Raw genomic sequence first — 20,129 nt, 5'->3', positions numbered from 1 at the left:
CTTGGTTTTACTCCATGGTAATCCCACTGTCAGCTCATACTTATCACCTTGATTTTTAGTATATTCCTTAATTTTGCCCTTGGTGGTTTTCCTTATTATCTCAGCCATACATTTAAAAGAATATCTGTCATACGTTATCCAATATTTCTAGGTATTTTATAGAGAAAGGTTTTTGTTTTCAAGTAATCTAGCCTGTCAGCATGCCAGAAAAGAAGTCACTGCAAGAAGCATTCATGTATTTTCTAATTCAATACCCACAGCAAGTATACAAGGTATTTTTATCCTGTTTTTTTTAATAGATAAAAAGAAACCAGATCTCTGAAATGTTAACCTTGGCAAAGTTTCATAGCTAGAAACAAAATTAAGCCCAAACTTGAGGTGCAGAACCTATTTCAATGTTACACTTAGCCTCCTTTACCCTACAAAAGTTCACATGTCTACTTCACAGGACTTTTGTAAGGATTCCATAAGATAATGTGGGTGGATATATATTTTAGTACAGGCATACCTTGGAGATATTGTAGGTTTGGTCCAGAACACTGCAATAAAGGAAAATCACAATAAAATGAGTCAAACAATTTTTTTGGTTTCCTAGTGCATATAAAAGTAATGTTTACACTAAATTATAGTCTATTAAGTGTGCAATAGCAGTGTATCTAAAAAGCAATGCTTGTACCTTAATTAAAAACACTTTATTGCTAACAAATGCTAACCATCATTGAGCTTCTACAAATCATATTCTTTTTGCTGATTAAGGGTCTTGCTTTGACATTGATGGCTGCTGACTGATCAGAGTGGTGGTTGCCGAAGGTTGGAGTGGCTGCTGTGATTTCTTAAAATGTGACAGCAATAAAGTTTGCTTTATCAATTGACTCTTTTACTTAACACTCAGAGGCCACTGTAAGGTTATTAATTGACCTAATTTCAATATTGCTGTGTCTCAGGGAATAGGGAGGCCCAAGAATAGGGAGAGAGACAGGAGAATGGATAGATGGTAGAGCAGTCAAAACACACACAACCTTTATCTGATAAGTCTGTCATCTTATATGGGCATGGTTTGTGTTGCCCCAAAATAATTACAAAAACATCAAAGGTCACTGATTATAGATCACCATAGCAAATATGATAGTAATGAAAATGTTTGAAATATTGCGAGAATTACCAAAATGTGATATGGAGACATGAAATGAGCAAATGCTGTTGGAAAAATAGTGCCAATAGACTTTGTTGATGCAGGGTTGCCACAAACCTTCAGTTTTGCAAAAAAAAAAAAGCAGTATCTGCAAAGCACAGTAAACCAAAATGCAATACAATGAATGTTGCTATATAATGTAGAGCACTCTGTGAAGTAAGTAGGTATTATTATCACTGCTAGAGTACATACAGAAGGTTCTTTCAATTATCTAGATAATAAGGAAGGAAAACAGCAATTAGAAGTTATTGAAGCAAATAGGATGGAAGAACAGAAACTTTTAAATTCATAGCTATTCATTCAGTTAATACTGGAACTTAATTGAGTTTCAAAATACAGCTTAAGTAAAAAAATATACCTCATAGAATATATTTTACAGTATCATTGCTTATTAAATAAGATTCACTGAAAGCAACTATATGCTAAGCAATTAGGACAACATTCTTGGCTTAACAAGGTCACTTTCTAGTGGGGGTGTATGTGAAACAATTAATGTAGTATTTCAATTTTATTTAAAATAAAACCAAATTAACAGCATCAGTTCTAACTGGAGATTAAATTAGTTCTTTCCTCACCAGCAGGTAACAGTTTTTATTGTTTTTGTTCTCTTTAAAATATATTTTTTGTGGGGGCACCTGAGTTGCTTAGTCAATTGGGGATCAAGCTTTGATTTTGGCTCAGGTCATGATCTCATGGTTCATGGGTTAGAGCCCACATTGGGCTCTGTGCTGGCAGTGCAGAACCTGCTTGGAACTCTCTTTCCTTTTTCTCTGTCCCTCCCCCAACTTGTGTGCTTGTCTCTCTTTCTCCCTCAAAATAGGTAAATAAACTTAAAAATGTTTAAGATTTTATTTAATTTTTAAGTGTTTATATTTGAGAGAGACGGAGTTCAAGCAGGGGAGGGGTAGAGAGAGAGGGAGACAGAATCTGAAGTGGGCTCCAGGCTCTGAGCTGTCAGCATAGAGCCCTACCTGGAACTTGAACTCACGAACCACGAGATCATGACTTGAGCTGAAGTTGGATGCTTAACTGACTGAGCCACCCAGGTGCTTCTAAAGGTTTTATTTTTAAGTAAGCTCTGTACCCAACATGGGACTCAAATATACAACCTAGAAATCAAGAGTCACATGTTCTGTCCAGCAAGCCAGCCAGGCACCCCTCCTTTTTAAAACTATTGAAGCATAATTTACATACGGCGTTATATTAGTTTCAGGTGTACAACAAAGCAATTTGACAATTCTATACATTACTCAGTGTTCATTGTGATAGATGTAGTCAACATACAAAGTTATTACAATATTACTGACTATATTCCCTATGCTATACTTTCCATATCTGTGGCTTATTTATTTTATAACTGGAGGTTTGTAGCTCTTAATCTTTTTTAAATCCATTTCAACCATCCCCTCACTCATCTCCCCTCTGGCAACAACCAGTTTGTTCTCTGTATTTAAGATTCTATTTGTTTATTTTTTGGTTTTTTTAGATTCCATATATGAGTGAAATCATACGGGAATTGTCTTTCTTTGATTTATTTCACTTAGCATTACACCCTGTAGGTTCATCCATGTTGTTGCAAATAGGAAGCTCTTTTCTTTTTATGGCATTTTGTAACATTTTGGTGTGTGTGTGTGTGTGTGTGTGTGTGTGTGTGTATCTACCCTCATATATTGGTCTTATTCTCATCCTGTGAAGCATTGTATAATATAATCTGTCTCTCTTGGGTGATAACACTTCAAACCAAAAATTATAATATCATGTTTTATTCATAACAATATTAGACTAAATGTCAGATATTTTCAGTTTTTTTTTACCATAACTAGATGAAATCTTGACATTTGGAAGTTCTTTTCCTGACATATCCATTCAGTAATTTGAGAGCTGGGAAATATTCTGGCCTAATGCTCTAGTGAGAGACCCTGTTGCTTCTACGTATGTATATCCCTCAAAGAAACCACCTGATGGGTGGGTCCCATGGCAAATAAGTCAGTCTTAAGTGACTACTACCTACCCAAAGTCTATGGTGCTGTCACTGGTTTACTCTTATGTTTGCAAAATCTCACAAGAGAGAAAGAACACGCAAAAGCTGAGTCAATAAGTGTCATCAGACCTATATTATGCATTTGTATTTTTAGGAAGCCTAAGTTATGATCTGATAGTAATGCAGAATTCATTAATATATTCATTCAGTAGTTATTTATTGCTGTACTTATTCTCTCTGGCCCCAAATCACTTTAGTTTCACATTAGGATATCTTAGACACAGTGTAGAGCCAAATGAAGCTCACACCAGGTTGTGCAGCATAATCCCACTGAGGGTTATACAGGTCCATCCATGTATTTGGCTCATTTGCTCCTATTCCTATTACTGTAGAAACAAGAAATCAACATTAACTGGATAGCTGTTGGATCACCAATTACAAGCATCTGCTCCCTGGCCTAAAGACTTTTCCTGACATTTCCACAAACGTCTATCAAACATCTGGTATATACGAGGCTCTGATCCATGGTGGGAACACTTTGGTTGGCTGGGGGACAAAACACACACAGGTGCCATCAAGGTTTGAGAAGGTGCTCTTCTTTTGCCAACTTTTCCAGAGAACCCTAGAAAGATTGAGAAAGAAGAGACCATGTAGCTCTTTCCCCATAAAATTTGCATTGCCCTGACAGTGTTTCCCAATGTAGTTTGAACTAATTTTAGGTAACCAAAATTTTGGGTGTTACTATAAATTCCTTTGAAAAAAATTTCTTACAGCACAAGAAGGACAGTATTGAAATTTTTCCTGATAATCAACTTAGTTTTTTTTCTTTGCTGTCATCCATTACCTTAATTGTTTAGCTCTTCTCCTTACTTGGCATTTACAGGGCTTAAATACTTCAGGGTGGTCCTGACATTTTCATTAAAGTGCTATGAGCTAAGTGCTCCCTTTCTAGGCTGATGGTGTATTTTCAGGTGCACTAGCAGAGCTCATTATTTCTTTATACAGCAGCAGCCTTAAGAATCAAGCTGTGTTTCCTAGAAGATGAATGGGAACGGGTGAGGGGTAAGGTTGGGGTAGTGATTAAATGTGGAAAATCATGTGCCTCTTCATAGCTTTATGGTAAGTTTCAGTGTCTTTATAATTAGGCTGTTTCTTGAGTGCTGGGCAATTATTATTCAGGCTTTGTTACATTATTTGTTTTTGTTACCAGAGAGATGGTGTCCCAAGTAGCAGTCAGGCTTGGAATCCTGAGCACAATGAATCACTGAGCACAGAATCAGCAGAGTTCTCATCTTGCATTGCATTTTATTGCACTTGCTAGTGAAGTGGATTCAGCAAGAACACATATAGCAGCCAGCTTTCTGGCTTACAGCTATTCATTCATTTCCTCTATTCCTGATGTTTATACCAGCTTTCCACATTCAATCTCAAGATTTTAATATTATAGGATTATTAACCACAAAAGGATCTCCAAAGATCCTCTTTTAATCCTCTTGTTTCAAGAAAAGTCAACATATAAATTTCTCTAAGCCATGAGTGTCATTATACCTGACATTTATTTAAAGTTTTTCATCTATTAGGTTCTGTGGTGGTCATTTCACGTGGATAACTGTCTTTAATTCTTCACTATCCTAAGAACCAGATATTGGTATTATCCCCATTTTACCGATTAGGAAACCGAGATTTAGAGAAATTGAATACTTTCCTAAGGCCATCAATTTAGCAACTAGCGAGCTTGGAATCAGACCCAAATATGCGGACTCTAGACTCTTCTAAAGTTATTGCTTTCTTACCATTGTCTCTAGAAAAAGGAGAGTCTATTTATCACCTTATTTAATCTTTCACTGTGATATCTTTTTTTTTAAATGTTTTATTTATTTCTAGGAGAGAGAGAGAGCGTAAGCAGGGGAGGGTCCGAGAGAGAGGGAGTCATAGACTGAAACAGGCTCCAGGCTCCGAGCTGGCAGTCAGCACAGAGCCCGACGTGGGGCTCGAACCCACGAACCGTGAGATCATGACCTAAGCGAAAGTCGGACGCTTAACCGACTAAGCCACCCAGGTGCCCCTCACTGTGATATCTTAAAATATCTTTATAGACATCAAATACCAAATTTCATCGTTAACCTTTCTCCCCACTGGACTGTAAGTTCCATGAAGACTGTCTTCTTTGCTTATCTTGTGTGTTCAGAACTGAAGCTGGCATATAAAAGATGCTCTAATATTTTTTGAATGACCGAATGAACTCATTGGCATGTTTCTATCCTTAGCAACGTGTTATAAACTTAACTGTAGAAAATCATTGATTACATATGACTGCCAGCCAGGTGTTTTTATTTAAAGACATTTTTAAAAAATAAAGTAGTTTAATGAGCCTGCATATACCATTACCCAGCTTCAACAGTGATCAGCAGCCTGTCTTTCTAGACGTGCTGTTTGTGTTAAAAGTTTGCTGTTAAAGAGCTCTTAAGAAATTTCACTGGAGCAACAGCAAAGTTTCCCTGTCTCTTTCCACCTTACTGAAGAAATTTTAAAAATAAGGTTGCTTCCTGAAACTGAAACTGTGAAATCAGTGTGTAAATAAAACAGAGCAGTTGTCTAGAGAATGATTTCACAGGCCTGCACGACTTAAAATGAAGGTACCCCAGTACATTTAAAGAAGGAATGTTCCCGTCAAGAAGAGGCGTTAGTCAGCATTGCATACACAAAGGGAAGTTTTGCCAAGACTGACCTTGACCTCACACTTGAAGCACTATCCTGAGCTATCTACTCCTGTGAAAAACTGATTAGCCTGATAGATCCAATAGAGAGAACAGTCATGGGAATCATAGTTAACTTCCTTATTCTGACTATAGGCAACCTCTACACTTAAGCTTGCTTTCTAAGGTGATGTGTTGGCTAACATAAACATCCAATCTGTTTGATAGTTGATTTTCTCATTGTAAAGTAATCCCTCAATGATCTGGTTTCATTTATCAGTTTCTCTTACTTTGTTAGCATGGATTAGTTTCCTTGTAAGATGGTTTTTTTTTTTTCTTTAAGTCAAAAATGGTAAATAGTCATGCTTTTCTCAATGAATTATTCTTTGTTAACTGACTTTCAAGAAATTATTTTTATTGGAGGTTAAATAGTTCCATTAGTTTAAATACATGTATTGCTTTTTTGTCAGTTAAAAATTTTTTTAATTAATCCAAAACTTACCAAAATAAAATATTTATTTGTTCCTTAGGTTGCCTTAAATTGTGTACTAATAACTCTTTTTATGTGTAATTGTTTATTTTATTCCATTCCTTATTAATCAGTTTTGCTTAAAATCCCTTACACAGTGGCCCAAGACAGTCTTAAGCCTAGTGTATTTTGTCCCTTGAGTTTGTGGTTTGTTTTTGGCTTTACTTAACATGTTCTGTTTTCCCTCCTGATTTTTCATTCTGTCCAAAATGATTCAAGTTTGTTTCATTCTTTTATCCTACTGACATTTTTTAAGGTTCTCTTTTGCACTGAGTTCTTAGTAGAGTCTGAGTAATTGCCAGAATTTCTCCATTTGATTGTCATCACATTATCTTTTTTTGTGCAACTCCATTTGTGTTGATCTCTGCAGTAGTTTGCCTCTCAGTATCAGGATGTTGCAATCTCTAGGAATCTGTAAGATTCCTAATTGAAAAACCCCAGAGTCCTTCACATGAAAACCCATTTGTGGAAAGCTCCATCTGCAATTTATTCCCTCTCGGCGTAGCTCCTCAGTAATGTTTTTGAGCTCCTAGTGGGATATGAGAGGTCATTAAAAATCATCATTTTTTCCTCTTTTTGCAGAAAAAAACCCCACTGGATTGCTTGAACTTGCTCATTATTTTCTTTTTCTGCCTCATATGAACTCAGATAATGATGTTCTGTGCCTCGTAGAGCTGTGAATGGTTATGAAAACAGACCTCACTTTTTTTTTTTTTTTTTTCCTGAAGTAAATATTTTGTGATTTCTGAAAGTGTCCATATCAGGACATTTATATTCCTTTTATAAACCCCCCTACGGACTCTTTGCCTCTAGGTTTTTGAAACACAGTTTCATCTTATTGTTTCATATAAATTCCAAGGATAGAATTATTGAGCCCAGTTGAGAAGATCCCACATTACTTGCTATTTGCCTCAAGCACAGCAATATGTTTTGTTGTTGTTGTTACAGCTAAGCGGACATCTGTTCTGTTGTGTTTGAGGTTATCTGTGAAATGATTTTGCTTTTTGGGGGATCTAGACACTGTATCAAGATCCATTAGTACTAGTTTTATTTCCCATGATGCTTCATGCTTTTTTCCTCATAGCTGTTCTTTATATTCTCACTAGTTAACAAGCTTTTCCTCACTAAACTCTTACCTCCTCTGATTTGCTAAACAGATTGAAGTTATATTGAACATTTGAAGCTCAGCTTTGCCCTTTTCTAAATAAGGACCATCCTGAATGTAAAGTTTCGAAGAAAAGCTTGTTTGCTCTCTTCTTACGGTTCAATTTTACTCCAGTTTAACTAGTAAAAAGAACTTTATATCCATATTTTAAAAACTGGATGTCAGTTAAATTGTATTTAAGTGAACTGTTAGAAACTGGCATGTACTGGTGTGAATTGGTATATTCTGGCATGTGACATTGTCTCCAGTGAATATTTGGATCAGTTGCTATCATTTACCTTTTCCCCTGACTTTATTTCTCTCTCTTAGCAATCATGAGAGGAAAGAGGAGTATATGCCTTATGGTCGCTGGTGTGGTGATAAATATTTAACAACCAGGTCTCCAGGGGGGACAAATGGCCCTAACCTGTAGCGTTTGTATATCTCTGGGTGTAAATATTCTCACCGCAGGTGATTTCAAGCTGCTAACATGACACCACTGAACGCAGACATGTATTAGAACATGCAGTAGTGTTTCCACCATTCAGATGCAATAGAGGTAAATTATCTCCAGAGCATGGGTGATAATAAGACAGTAAAGTCATTAGGAAGTGATGAATTTTGAGTATTCATGATCTTTGTTTTCAGTATAATTGAATTGTAGATTTACATAACTTAGTTCTTGATGATAACTACATTTAACAACCTGCTTACATAATCCCTGAAAATTCATGAATTGGTGAGCTGGTATGAGGTGGTTACAGTGGACCATTGTTTAAGACAGAGGAGAAGAGATGACAAGAGATTCACTCTGATCCTTTCTATTTTAAGTTTTTCTGCTTAAAAAATGTTAGAGCTGCAGACAACTACCCTCCACCTTTATTTTTCTCCCATCATTTAGAGATTGCTTAGGAACCCCTTGCTTACACCTACCAAAGAAGGCCCATCACCTTTGCTCCAGAATCTCCAGGTCCTGCACAGTTTATGTATTATAAATAGAAAGAAGGAGCTTATGGAAGAAAAATAAAACTGTATTTCAGTAGCCAAAAATGTCTTTAGAGTGTTTGAAATAGTGTCATGGGTTTTATGGGATATGTCTTCTCCCTAGGGAGGCAGCTAGGTCTTTGTTGATATCACCTTATCAGCCCATCTGGCAGAACCCTAAAGCTGCCTCCCAGTAAGTAGAAGGAAATAGCAGACAGCTTTATGTTTCCTGTGCTCTTGGTGGGCATCTCAGGCAATTACTAGAAGAATGTGAAAGATACATATCTTCCTACAGCTAGTTACACTATTAGAATTCCTTCTTTCACCATTGCAGTGGGGGTAAGGAGTCTAAGAAAAACGGACTTTGCTAATGACACCAAATGCTGAAGCATAAATGTTTTCTCCTAACATTTAGCATACTTTAATAAGTTATATTGAAAGTCTACTTTTTAAAAAGTTTATTTATTTTTTGAGAGCGAGTGAGGGGAACAGGAGCAGAGAGAGAGGGAGAACGAGAGAATTCCCTGTTAATAACAGATATGCAGTGTTAGTGCAGAGCCTGACAGGCTCCAACTCATGAACCTTGAGATCAGGACCTGAGCTGAAACCAAAAGCCAGACATTCGACTGACTGAGCCACCAGGTGCCCTGAAAGTCCACTTTTTAAATGTCCCCAGTTTTAGTAAAACTGTTGAAATGCTGTGCTAGATGTCCTATCATTTAGTATTAAGATCTCACAGCATATAGGCCCTGGCACATCTTGTCCCTGGTGTGCTGTGGGACTCACTTTAAGTCATACAGTTCTGAAGTTAAGTTTTACGTTTTTCTTTCTTACTTCCAGTCCTGGCCTGGTGGTGACAGCAGAACATCATGCACTCAGTGTTACCAAGCAATCACAGAAAGATACATACACATGAGCATTAAAATAAATACATCAAAACCAAGTACGTGAAACTGTTCCATTAACATAACTAACAGCTGAAATATAACATAACAAATCAACACATGTGCTACAACATTTGGTATTATTCTTGACTTTGCCTTTTAAGGCTACCCAGAAATTTTTCTTGTTTTCATTGGAACTCAGATGAGTGTCAGGCTGAAACTCATCAAATGGCCCCTATTATGAAAAAGATGCTTTCCCAAAGACGATGCTCACCTTTGGCACAGTAAGAATACTTTTCTGGGTGCTTCTGCAGCATGATAATTGGAATCTAACCCCATAGCTGTCATCATTTTTGTCTTTGCTGCAGTGAGAAAGCCAAATAGCACAGACAGTTGTGGAAATTCTTTTCTTTTTTGCTTTTGACACTGTTAAAAAAACAAGGATAAATTCAGTAAACCCACAATTCTCCTTTCTCAGGTATGTTTTTTTTCTAGGCTTTAGGATGCAGTAAGAAAATACCAATACATTCCAGGGTCTATGAGAATGAATAAAGTGTGGGAAAACTAAGCCTGAAATGAAATGCATTATGATATATTTGTAAGGAGATTGGAATCTGCTTTCATCCAAGAATATACTTATAATAGTTTTAAAATGATTTTGAAAACTATTAAGTGGCAATGCTGAAATATTATATGAAAAAGTACCTTAAGGTTGCAAAATATATAAATCACAATCGGAAATGGCACATTTTGAGCCATCTCCTGTGTCGTGCAATGCACTCGTCATGTAGAGGATATTGACTCTAATTAATGAAGCATCAGACGTTTCCTTGAAGGAGCAAGCACCCAAACATTTTTATGTTTTTTTCTTGTAATGGCAACAAACTGTACAAAAAATAATTTGGGTGAAATATTGTTTGTCACTTTGCCATCCTTTAGAAAGCAAAACAAAACAAGGGGCGCCTGGGTGGCTCAGTCGGTTACTGTCCCACTTCGACGCAGGTCACGATCACGCGGTCCGTGGGTTCAAACCACCCGTTGGCTATGTGCTGACAGCTCAGAGCTCAGAGCCTGGAGCCTGCTTCAGATTCTGTGTCTCCTTCTCTCTCTGCCCCTCCCCCGCTCATGTTCTGTCTCTCTCTGTCTCTCAAAAATAAATAAACGTTAAAAATTTAAAACAAAACAAAACAATTGTCAAAATGACCTTTCTTTCCATCTCTCTCTGTCTTCTTTTCTCCCAATTTGTTTCTCCATTCCGCTTTCCAATTCTGCTCTTCCTCCTGTCTCCACCGTATCCATCCTACCTTTTTTTTTTTCTCTTGATGGTCTTGTTAACTATCCTATGGTCATGGGAGTTTAGTTAAATAAGAAAATTAATTCCCAGAGTTTCAAGACTGTAGGGGATCTTTTTAAGGGGAGGCATTGCTTCCCCCTCCCCATCTGATACGGGGGCCAAGAAAGTGAGTCACAGGCACAGGTGTAGAGCGGCTGGCAAGCCGCCCAGCGTGCGTTTCCTGATTGCATAACCTTTGAGCGTCTCCAGGAGAGATGGGCTTTAGAGCCGCGCCGTGTGCGGTGCCAGGCAGTCTGATCACAGACAGGCAGTGCTTGTGTCCCTCTTCAAAAACTTGCCTGTGGGGTTGTTAAAGCATCATAGGTTAATGTTTAAATTGGAATCATGTCTGCCGCAGCTGTGCGTGAGGGAATCTCTGCTTTAATGTGTGAATCAGAGTAGCTGACTGGGAGATGAAGGGAGCATTTTCTTCTCCAACGTTAGCAACATTGTTATTTACTCAGTGGTTAGAAAGGAAGAACCGCATGGCCAATACCAAAGCAAACGACCTAGGATACTTAAGCAATGTTTGTAAACCATAATTAGATTATATTATTTAGCTATCACATAGCACAATCCTTATATTTCCTTTTTAAAGTTGATTCATATCAACTTAAAAAGTATCTTCATCAGCTTTACACAGAGCTTTATACAGAGTTTAAGGTGTTTTTAATTGTTTTTAGCCTTTTAACTTTGTCTCATATATGTGATTACATCCCTTGTATTTGTTATATAGTCATTTGTCAGTCAACTTAAACATTGTCCCTAGATTATTAGAAACACACATTAGAAAGATATTGTCAGATTTTAATGGCATAATTCAGTTGAATGTACTATAAATTTACAGAGTGGCCTAATAAAGAATTGACAATTAAATCCATTTTTTCCTTCTTATCCCCTTAACCGCTTTTGTCCCTAACATTCTGGGAGCAGAGAGATCAGAGGGTGAGCCTCAAAAGAAGACAATAAATGTGCACAATGTGTTCTTGGGACACTTTGGAAAGGATGACTTTTCAAGCCCCTTTCTAATGTTTCTAGTTCTGTAATTTTGTACTAAGACTAATAAAGACTCAGGGAGGTGGGAGAAGTATAAACTCTTAATGATTATGCCGATGCTGGTTATTATAGTGGGAGCTGATACTTGAACAAAGAGAAATTACTTAGGTCTAATAAACAATGTTCCCATAAACTGTCAGTGAAGACCTCTGACAAAAGGAGAGAAGGCAAACAAGTATCTAATTTTAAGTGCAATAGAGAGGGGGAAGATTTTTAAATTTCTGTTAAGATTTTCATTTAATGTATTCTTAAAAAAAATTTTTTTTAGTAATCTCTACACCCAATGTGGGTCTTGAACTCATGACCCCAAGATCAAGAGTCACATGCTCTCCTACTGAGCTGGCTAGGTGTCCCTAATGCATTTAGTCTTAACATAGAAGTCTATGAAGCTTCAATCCAAGTTCTAAATAAAATATTTGGGATTTTGGCTTTGATAACAGCTATTCATTCAATTCATATGATTGCAATTAGGCAAATGTGTGTTTTGTAACAAGGAATATTTTCTGCCTTTCTTTCCTTTATTTTTAGCTCTAAATATATGTGAGAATTTTTAGGATTCTTGTTTGAAAGAAATTTTATAGTCTAATCTAATTACTGTCCGTTAAATATAGGGAGAACATATAATTTATTACCTAAGCCAGGATTCTTTTCAGAGTGAAAGGGAAATTGTTAATAATTATGCCAGGATAATAGGCTTACACCAGAATGGAGTCATATGGCTATCCTAATTATAGCACCTTGTGACTATGGAATATGCAGTTAAATAATATGCAGAAAACTAAACCCATCAAAAAGAAATCAGATTTGTAGTTACTAGAGGCAGGGGTTGGGTGGAGGGGCAGATTAATGAAGATGGTCAAAAGCTACAAACTTCTAGTTATAAGATAAATAAGTACTTGGGATATAATGTGCAATGTGATGGCTATGGTTATCATTGCTGTGTGGTAGTGATGACTATAGTTAACATTGCTGAGTAGTGTATACACAAGTTATTAGGAGAGTGGATACTGAGTACTCTTCACAAGGAAAGTGATTTTTTTCTTTTTCTTTTTGTATCTATATGTAAACTTACTGTGGTATGTAAGTCATAGTATGTCATATACTTTAAACTTGTACAATGCTGTATGCCAATTATTTCTCAGTAAAACTGGACAAAAATAGTAGAACAACAACAACAAAAATAGGTATTGACCCCTGTGGTCTCATAGAGCAAAGTAAAAGTGTGAGGTCAGGAAAGAAGGTAGTAGACAATAGTCTGGAGAGAGTCTCACGGAACTTGGCCAAAGTCTGAATTTTATTTTGTTTCTTGTTGGAATGGAACTGCTGCCTCTTATTTCCTCCTCGTATTTTTATACTTGTTCTTAACAGCTTCTCTTTGTCTCAGTGTAAAAAGTTACATTCATAGGACTTGAATTTGAAGAAGGAGGCAAGGAAAGTGAGAGAGTCAAAGATTGTGCTGTGATTAGTATGTTATTCATGAAAACTGGATATACAGATGGAAGGGAGAGACTTGGGAGGCTCTGAAACAATAATTTGTTATATTATTGAGTCATTGAGTTTGAGGGTCTACAGGCTATCCATGTTAGCAATAACAAGTTAGCAACTAGAAGCAAAGATTTTTAGTTCAGGAAAGAAATCAGGTCTGAAGCTATACATATATGGGTTTCTTCTGCATATATAGTTAACTGTTAAGTCTTTGGGAAAAGACAAAGTCTTTCATTCATCCACTCATTCATCCTAAATTTAGCATTATGCTAGATGCTAGGAATACAGTAATAAAGTAGACCCAATCTGTTTTCATAGACTTTATGATCCAGTGGGAGAAACTTACAAGTATAGGGCCCCCTAGGAGCACATAAGCATGATACTAAAGCCAGATCAGGAGTCAAGGAAGACTGAGTCCTTTAGGATGAATTGAATCCCAGAAAAAGGTGGGAAGAGGGTAAGTATAGAGGGCATCATGTGAAAGTCTTGTGAGAGGGTGCCTGGCATGTGTGAGAAACTGAAAGAATGCGAACTGAGCAGAAAATATAGTTGAACATAGGGACACCTGGGTGGCTCAGTCGGTTAAGTATCTGACTCTTGATTTCGGCTCAAATCATGATCTCAGAGTTTATGAGTTTGTGGAGCCATGTCAGGCTCCACACTGTCAGTGAAGAGCCTGCGTGGAATTATCTATTTCCTTCTCTTTCTGCCCTTCTCACATTCATGCACACACGTGTGCTCTCTCTCTCAAAATAAAGAAATAAACTTTAAAAAATAAAACATTAAAAGAAAGTTTAAAAAACAGATTTGAACATAGAATTTTAATGAATGCTTTCCTTTAAGGGGGTAGAGGAAAAGGAATCATCAAAGGAGTCTGAGAGTGGAAATAGGCAGGAATCAGGAGACAGTGTTGAAGGCAGAGGAGAGAGTCAAAGAGAGGGTAATCAACAATGTTAAAACTGCAAAAGGAATCAAATATGATGAAGATTAAGGAGAGAAGCGATTGAATTGGTGTTCGTATGGTTGCCAGTGATCTTAGAGATCACTTTTACTGGCATGAAAACCAGATTGCAGTAGATTGAAGAGTGGGTGGAAAGGGAGTATGAAGATTTGTAGAGACAAGAAAGAGAGAAGGGTGATAGTTTGTGGACAAAACAGTCAAGAAACTTATTTTACAATGGGAGAGACACCTCTCTTGAACACCTTTGTAGCATAAGGAAGAAGATCGAATCAATGGAAAAGTAAACTAAGGACAGCGCTAAGGATATAATCAATGTTGCAATGTTATGGGGAGAATGGCGTCAAGACCACACATGAATGGTTTAGTCTTGGAGAGGAGTCCTCCTTTGAAACATCAGAGAAAGAAAAATATTTGGAAGAAAGCTCTTGAGAAGAAAGTTGAAGACATTCATACCAGAGTTTTTTTCCCAGTTAAGTGGAAGATAAATTTTCCGAAAGTGAAAAAGCATAAGGATAGAGTTGGGGGCTTTATGGAGGATGGCAAGGCTTAGAAGTGGGGAGATAAGATTTGGTTAGAAATAAGCAAGAAGTCACCAAGCTTTGCAATCACAGCTGAGGTTCTTTTTAAGTCTATTTATAATGGAGCCAGTTGTCATAGTTTTTATTGGGAGCTTGAGGATAGAGTTGGGAAAATGAATTGATTCAGCTGACTCAGAATTGGTCCTTGATAGGGCAGAAGATCAAGATGGGAAGAATTCAGGATGTTTTAAGAGTGTAGTTGAAATGATGGACAGGCTTCAGACCTGACTGTATAAGAAAGTAAGAGAAAACAGGTGGTGCACAATTCATTTGAAGGATAGGAAGCAGCTGCAGATTGGGCTGAAGGTAAATAAAACTTTGGTGAGAGGTTTGGTGAAAGGGTGAAGAGCAATGATCAGAGAGAGGAAGTTGTGCTATTAATATAATGAGTGGTAAAGTGAAGTGGCACTCATTCTGAAGAAAAGCATAAAGCAAAATTTCAGAAGGTAAAAGCCCAAGCCAATTGGATATAGTTACATGCAACAATCTGGCTTTACCATGACATCATGCAATGTCCACCAAGGTATAATGGTAGACAATGTAAGTAGCATTTAGAGTCTCTCATGAGACTGTGGGTAGCAGCAAATCTTAAAAGACAAACAGGAGAAAAAAAAAAAAAGTGAAAGCAAGATTCGGAGTGAAAGGGGAAAGAATAGATTCAGGTGTGCACCAGAAGGTGACTGTCATTTCTATTAGTGTTACTCTAGTCATCACCAACTTCTTTTGTGCTTTACCGTCTTCACTGTTGTTATGTTTTTAAATCAAAGAAACCATCCTGATTTCTACACAAAGAGTTTGGTATGTGGCATGTCAAATGTTTCTTTAGACTATACTTTCAATGTAGCTGACACAGTGACTACGCAGTTGCTTTATTTTTGCCATTAGAAGCCATTCCTGTCCAAATAAAACCTGACCACTGGGTTTTTAAAATTTTTTTTTAAAAATATTTATTATTTATTTTAAGAAAGAGGGAGAGAGGGGGAGGGGCAAAAAACTGAGGGAAACAGAATCTGAAGCAGGCTCCAGACCCTGAGCTGTCAGCACAGAGCCTGATGTGGGGCTCAAACCCATGAACCATGAGATCATGACCTGAGCCAAAATTGAACACTTAACCGACTGAGCCACCCAGGCACTCCCTAACCATTGGTTTTTAACTTAAGTGGTTTGGGGAGTGAAATTTCTTCTCCTTTGAGGTAAATTTGAAATTATTGAGGCAAATTCTAGAGACATTTTTCATGTTGTTAATTTGACTATTTTAGTCTTTAAATTTGCCTTAGTATGACATTTTAATTAGTGCACTTTTATAACCTCTAACTTAGAAAATGTTTAAGAATAGATGTGAATCTGATACAAACCTAACTTCTTAGACTATTTAGATTTATAGGTTATTTTTCTACAGCCAAAGTGTCCATCAACTAATGAATGGATGAAGAAAATGTGGTACATATTCACAATGAAATATTATTTGGCCATTAAAAAAAATGAAATCTTGCTATGTGCAATGATGTGGATGGAGCTAGAGAGTATTATGCTAAGTCAGTCAGAGAAAGATAAATATCTTATGATTTCACTCATGTGAGGAATTAAAGAAACAAAACAAACAAGCATAGGGAAAAAATAGAGGCACACTAAGAAACAAACTTGTAACTAAAGAGAACAAACTGGTGGTTACCAAAGAGGAGATGGGTGAGGGGATGGGTGAACTAGGTAATTAAGGAGTTTACTCCTTGTAATGAGCACTGGGTATTGTATGTAAGTGTTGCATCCCTATATTGTATACCTGAAACTAATACTGTATGTTAACTAACTGGAATTCAAATAAAAAGTTTAAAAAATATATAACTCTCAAAGTTACAAAAAAAATTGTGTGCATGTAAAGCAGATTTCATTTTAAATATCATATCATCATTTGGTAAGAGTGTGGTTCAAATTGGACTATTCTGCCCAATGGACTATGTACCTTTGTTTTAGGGAAGGAAGTTTCAAACCCATGAATCGCCTAAGTAAATGGAACACCCAAAATGTCTCTTCAATATGCCCCTTCTCTCACATTTCACGACACTTAGGAATAAAGAGAAGTTCCCTGTTGCTGTTCAAGTCTCATCTTTTAATACTTCAAAAAGTTTTAAGTCTGCTCCATCTACTAACTTCCCCTCTCCTAAACCTCATTAATGCTGTCTAAAGATCTTGTAAGCTCTCTTTACATTTTTATAAAGCTTCAGTGCATGACTCATGAAATTTCTCTCTACCTTTTTATCATATGAAGCTTTCTCAATATTCACACAAGTAACCCTTATAACATATATGCTACAGTGTTTTTTAACTTACCCAATTCCATTGTCTATCTCCATTTCTTCTAGTATCTTCCATTTCTTCCGTATGTTGGAATTCATCACAATTTAGAACTACTTGAGCTTTAAATTTTTTGACTCTGAAAATTCCCCTTTCAGGTCATCATTTCAGTTGAGGCCACTAGTCTTCCATTCATCCATTTAGCAAATATTTATTGATTGAGTGACTTATTATGTATTGAACTTTATAGTACTCCCTTTTAACTGCTCTCTACATGTCCTTCTCCCTTAGCTTTACTCTTTTTAGTAAGCTCTACACCCAGCGTGGGGCTTGAACTCATGACCCTGAGATCAAGAGTCGAGTGCTTTACCAACTAAGCCAGCCAGGAGCCCCATTTACTCTAGTTCTTTGAAACTCTGCCTTGCATATTGTATTACTATCCTGTAGTAGGCCTTATGGTAGGTCATTTCAATTGTATCTTAACCTGCCTGTTCAATTCTGACCTTTCTTTCTTAGGCTCTTTTACTATTTCCTCTGACCTTATTCATTGTTATTATGTTTTACAATAAACATTTATTGATATTTACTTACATATTTATGCAATTCTATTGCTCTCTATTCCATCCTGCTCTTGCTTTTGTTTATTTTACATGCATAGTACAGGTCTGCTGGTGATGAATTGTCTGCTTCTGTTTATTGATTTATGACATCTTTGTTTTCATTTTATCAGGATATTTTTGCTGAGTACAAAATTGCAGGTTAGCAGTTATTTTTGTTTGGCACTTTAAAGACTCGAGGCTAGAATCTATACCTCATCTAGTCCTGTTCTTAGGGTGTTTTGGGACCCTAGGGTATTTACAGAGGCTCCCCTGCTAGCAGATCCTGAACTATAATCATTGTCTCCTCAGTAATGAGAAACTTTCAAAAACTCCAGTTATAGGTAGTTATAAGGACTTTGACTGTTACTCTGTGAGAGATGAGAAGTCACTGAAGAGTTGAGCAGAAGAGTGATAGGCAAACAGACTTCTCTATTTGCATTCATAAGAGAACACTAAGAAAGCAAAGAGGAACCTTTGAAGACTAGTTAAGAGGCTTTTGCAAAAAGTAAGCAAGAGATGAAGGTGGCATATCATTTCTTATCTGGCTATTGAAATAATTTCCAAACTACCTCAAATCTTGACATGTTCAAACTGTTTCTCTTTCCTGATGCCATGGTAATTTATTTCTAAGATTCATAACCAATGATGTCACTCCTCAGAGAGCCCTCATTATATATCTTTAGGTAAAAATTCCTTACCAAGGGACAAAAGGTCATATCCATGCCTTGGCTCCTGCCTCCCTTTATAGTATCCTCTCTTATTCTACCTCTTTCCATTGGCCAGTGTTATCCACTTGGAGTCTAGAATCTCTCCATAGATTATAAGCCTCCCTAAGCCTTAATGCCTTGGCCCATATTTTCCTTATTAAACCATCTTTCTCATCAACTCCCTTTTCTTGCCTGATTGACTCCAACTCATCTTTAAAGATTCCCCTGAAGGATTAAGGATAAGAGAAGCTTATCTTTTCTTGGAAAGTTTTCTGAACCTTTTTCTTTCCCATTCCAAGATATAAATGAGTCTTTTCTATGGATTTAGTGCAATTCAATAAGCATTTACAGCATCTACTCTCTGCCAAGAACAGTTCTAGGAATTGGAGAATGACAAAAGGAAAAGCTGTGGTATTTGCCCTCAAGATCTTCATTCTAGAAGAGAAGATACATAATACATAACTGCATTATGGTGTGGTAGGCATAGCAATAGAAAATGATCTTGGGTGGAGGGTGTGAGTGAAGGCTTCTTGGAGGGGGAAAAATCTATGTTGGTGTTTAAAGAATAAATCAGGGTTTATCAAGTGGACAAGGTGCACACGGTAAGGTGAATATCCAAGATTGATGGAACAATATATGCAATGGTATGGAATGGCAAAACAGCAAGGTTTAGGAAACTAACAGAAGAATTGGTATTTGATTGTGACATTTAAAAGGTGATTAATGGGGTGTGAGTTCAAACAGAATGGACGAGCAATCGTTGATGTTCTTATCTGCCATGCATACTTCTATGGTAGTACTTACACTGTATCGCAACTAATGATTTTCATCTCCATGTCACCACCAGTCGGTCCTTCAGAGCAGGTATTGGGTCTTAATCATTAATCTTTGCATACATAGCACCTAACCAGTATCTAAAATGTAGTAGATATTCAGTAAATGCTTGTTATTAGTGTGAACCCTTTAAAACTTTTAAAAGATTATTTTATGTAAGACTATTATTTAGTATTTAGTATGAATCTCTCTCTCTCTCTCCCTCTCTCTCTCTCTGATCTATTGCCTGGGTTGAATCTTGACATTATCAGAACCAAAAATTAAGTAATAAATTAAATTACATGCAATTAATTTGACATTGTTAGTAAAACTACATTTAAATCTAATATGCAGGGTATGACATATTCAGTATGTAACATTAAAAAATAAAATGTTATTAAATTACTTCTGAGATGTAAATAGCTGTTATTTAGAGAAAAGAAAAGTGAGTAGAATGGAATGGATATTAGTGAGTTTTCTAGGAAGGTGGAAATTCCATGTGTATCTTTCTATTCATTCTTACTTCCTTCTTGTATCTCTTCCACAGCATTTGACACCAGGTGGAGATAATTTTACAGCATAAAGGGTTACTTAGCAACAGTCTTAAGAAGCCTACAACTCATTTGGGTAGGACAGGTAGTTTGTTGGGTCCCTATACTGGAAGACCGATAGACAATTTTTCAGCCCTTGTTTCTTGCCTCTTGCGTCCAAAAGGGCATTTCAAACCATTTTGGAAAGTAGCACTAATGTGTTAGAAATATTGTGAATGTAAGGGGAAAAGGAGACATATAACCTGGAATCAATCATAATAATACAAAGTAGTAATCTGATAAAAAGTATTGGCTATCTAAATGATATACTCTTGTGTAAGATCCACTGGCAAATTGATTAATTA

General features: G+C 36.7%; 1 protein-coding gene across 2 annotated transcripts in view; it reads left to right on the top strand.

Moving 5' to 3' along the window:
* The window catches only part of RGS22 (regulator of G protein signaling 22), a 134,771-nt gene that overhangs the window by 84,465 nt on the left and 30,177 nt on the right, over positions 1-20,129 (top strand). The window lies entirely within an intron of this gene.

This window comes from Hyaena hyaena, unplaced genomic scaffold (assembly GCF_003009895.1).
Source record: "Hyaena hyaena isolate Hyena2069 unplaced genomic scaffold, ASM300989v1 scaffold_79, whole genome shotgun sequence".
In the NCBI taxonomy this organism is placed as follows: domain Eukaryota; kingdom Metazoa; phylum Chordata; class Mammalia; order Carnivora; family Hyaenidae; genus Hyaena; species Hyaena hyaena.
This window is presented reverse-complemented; position numbering and strand designations above follow the sequence as displayed.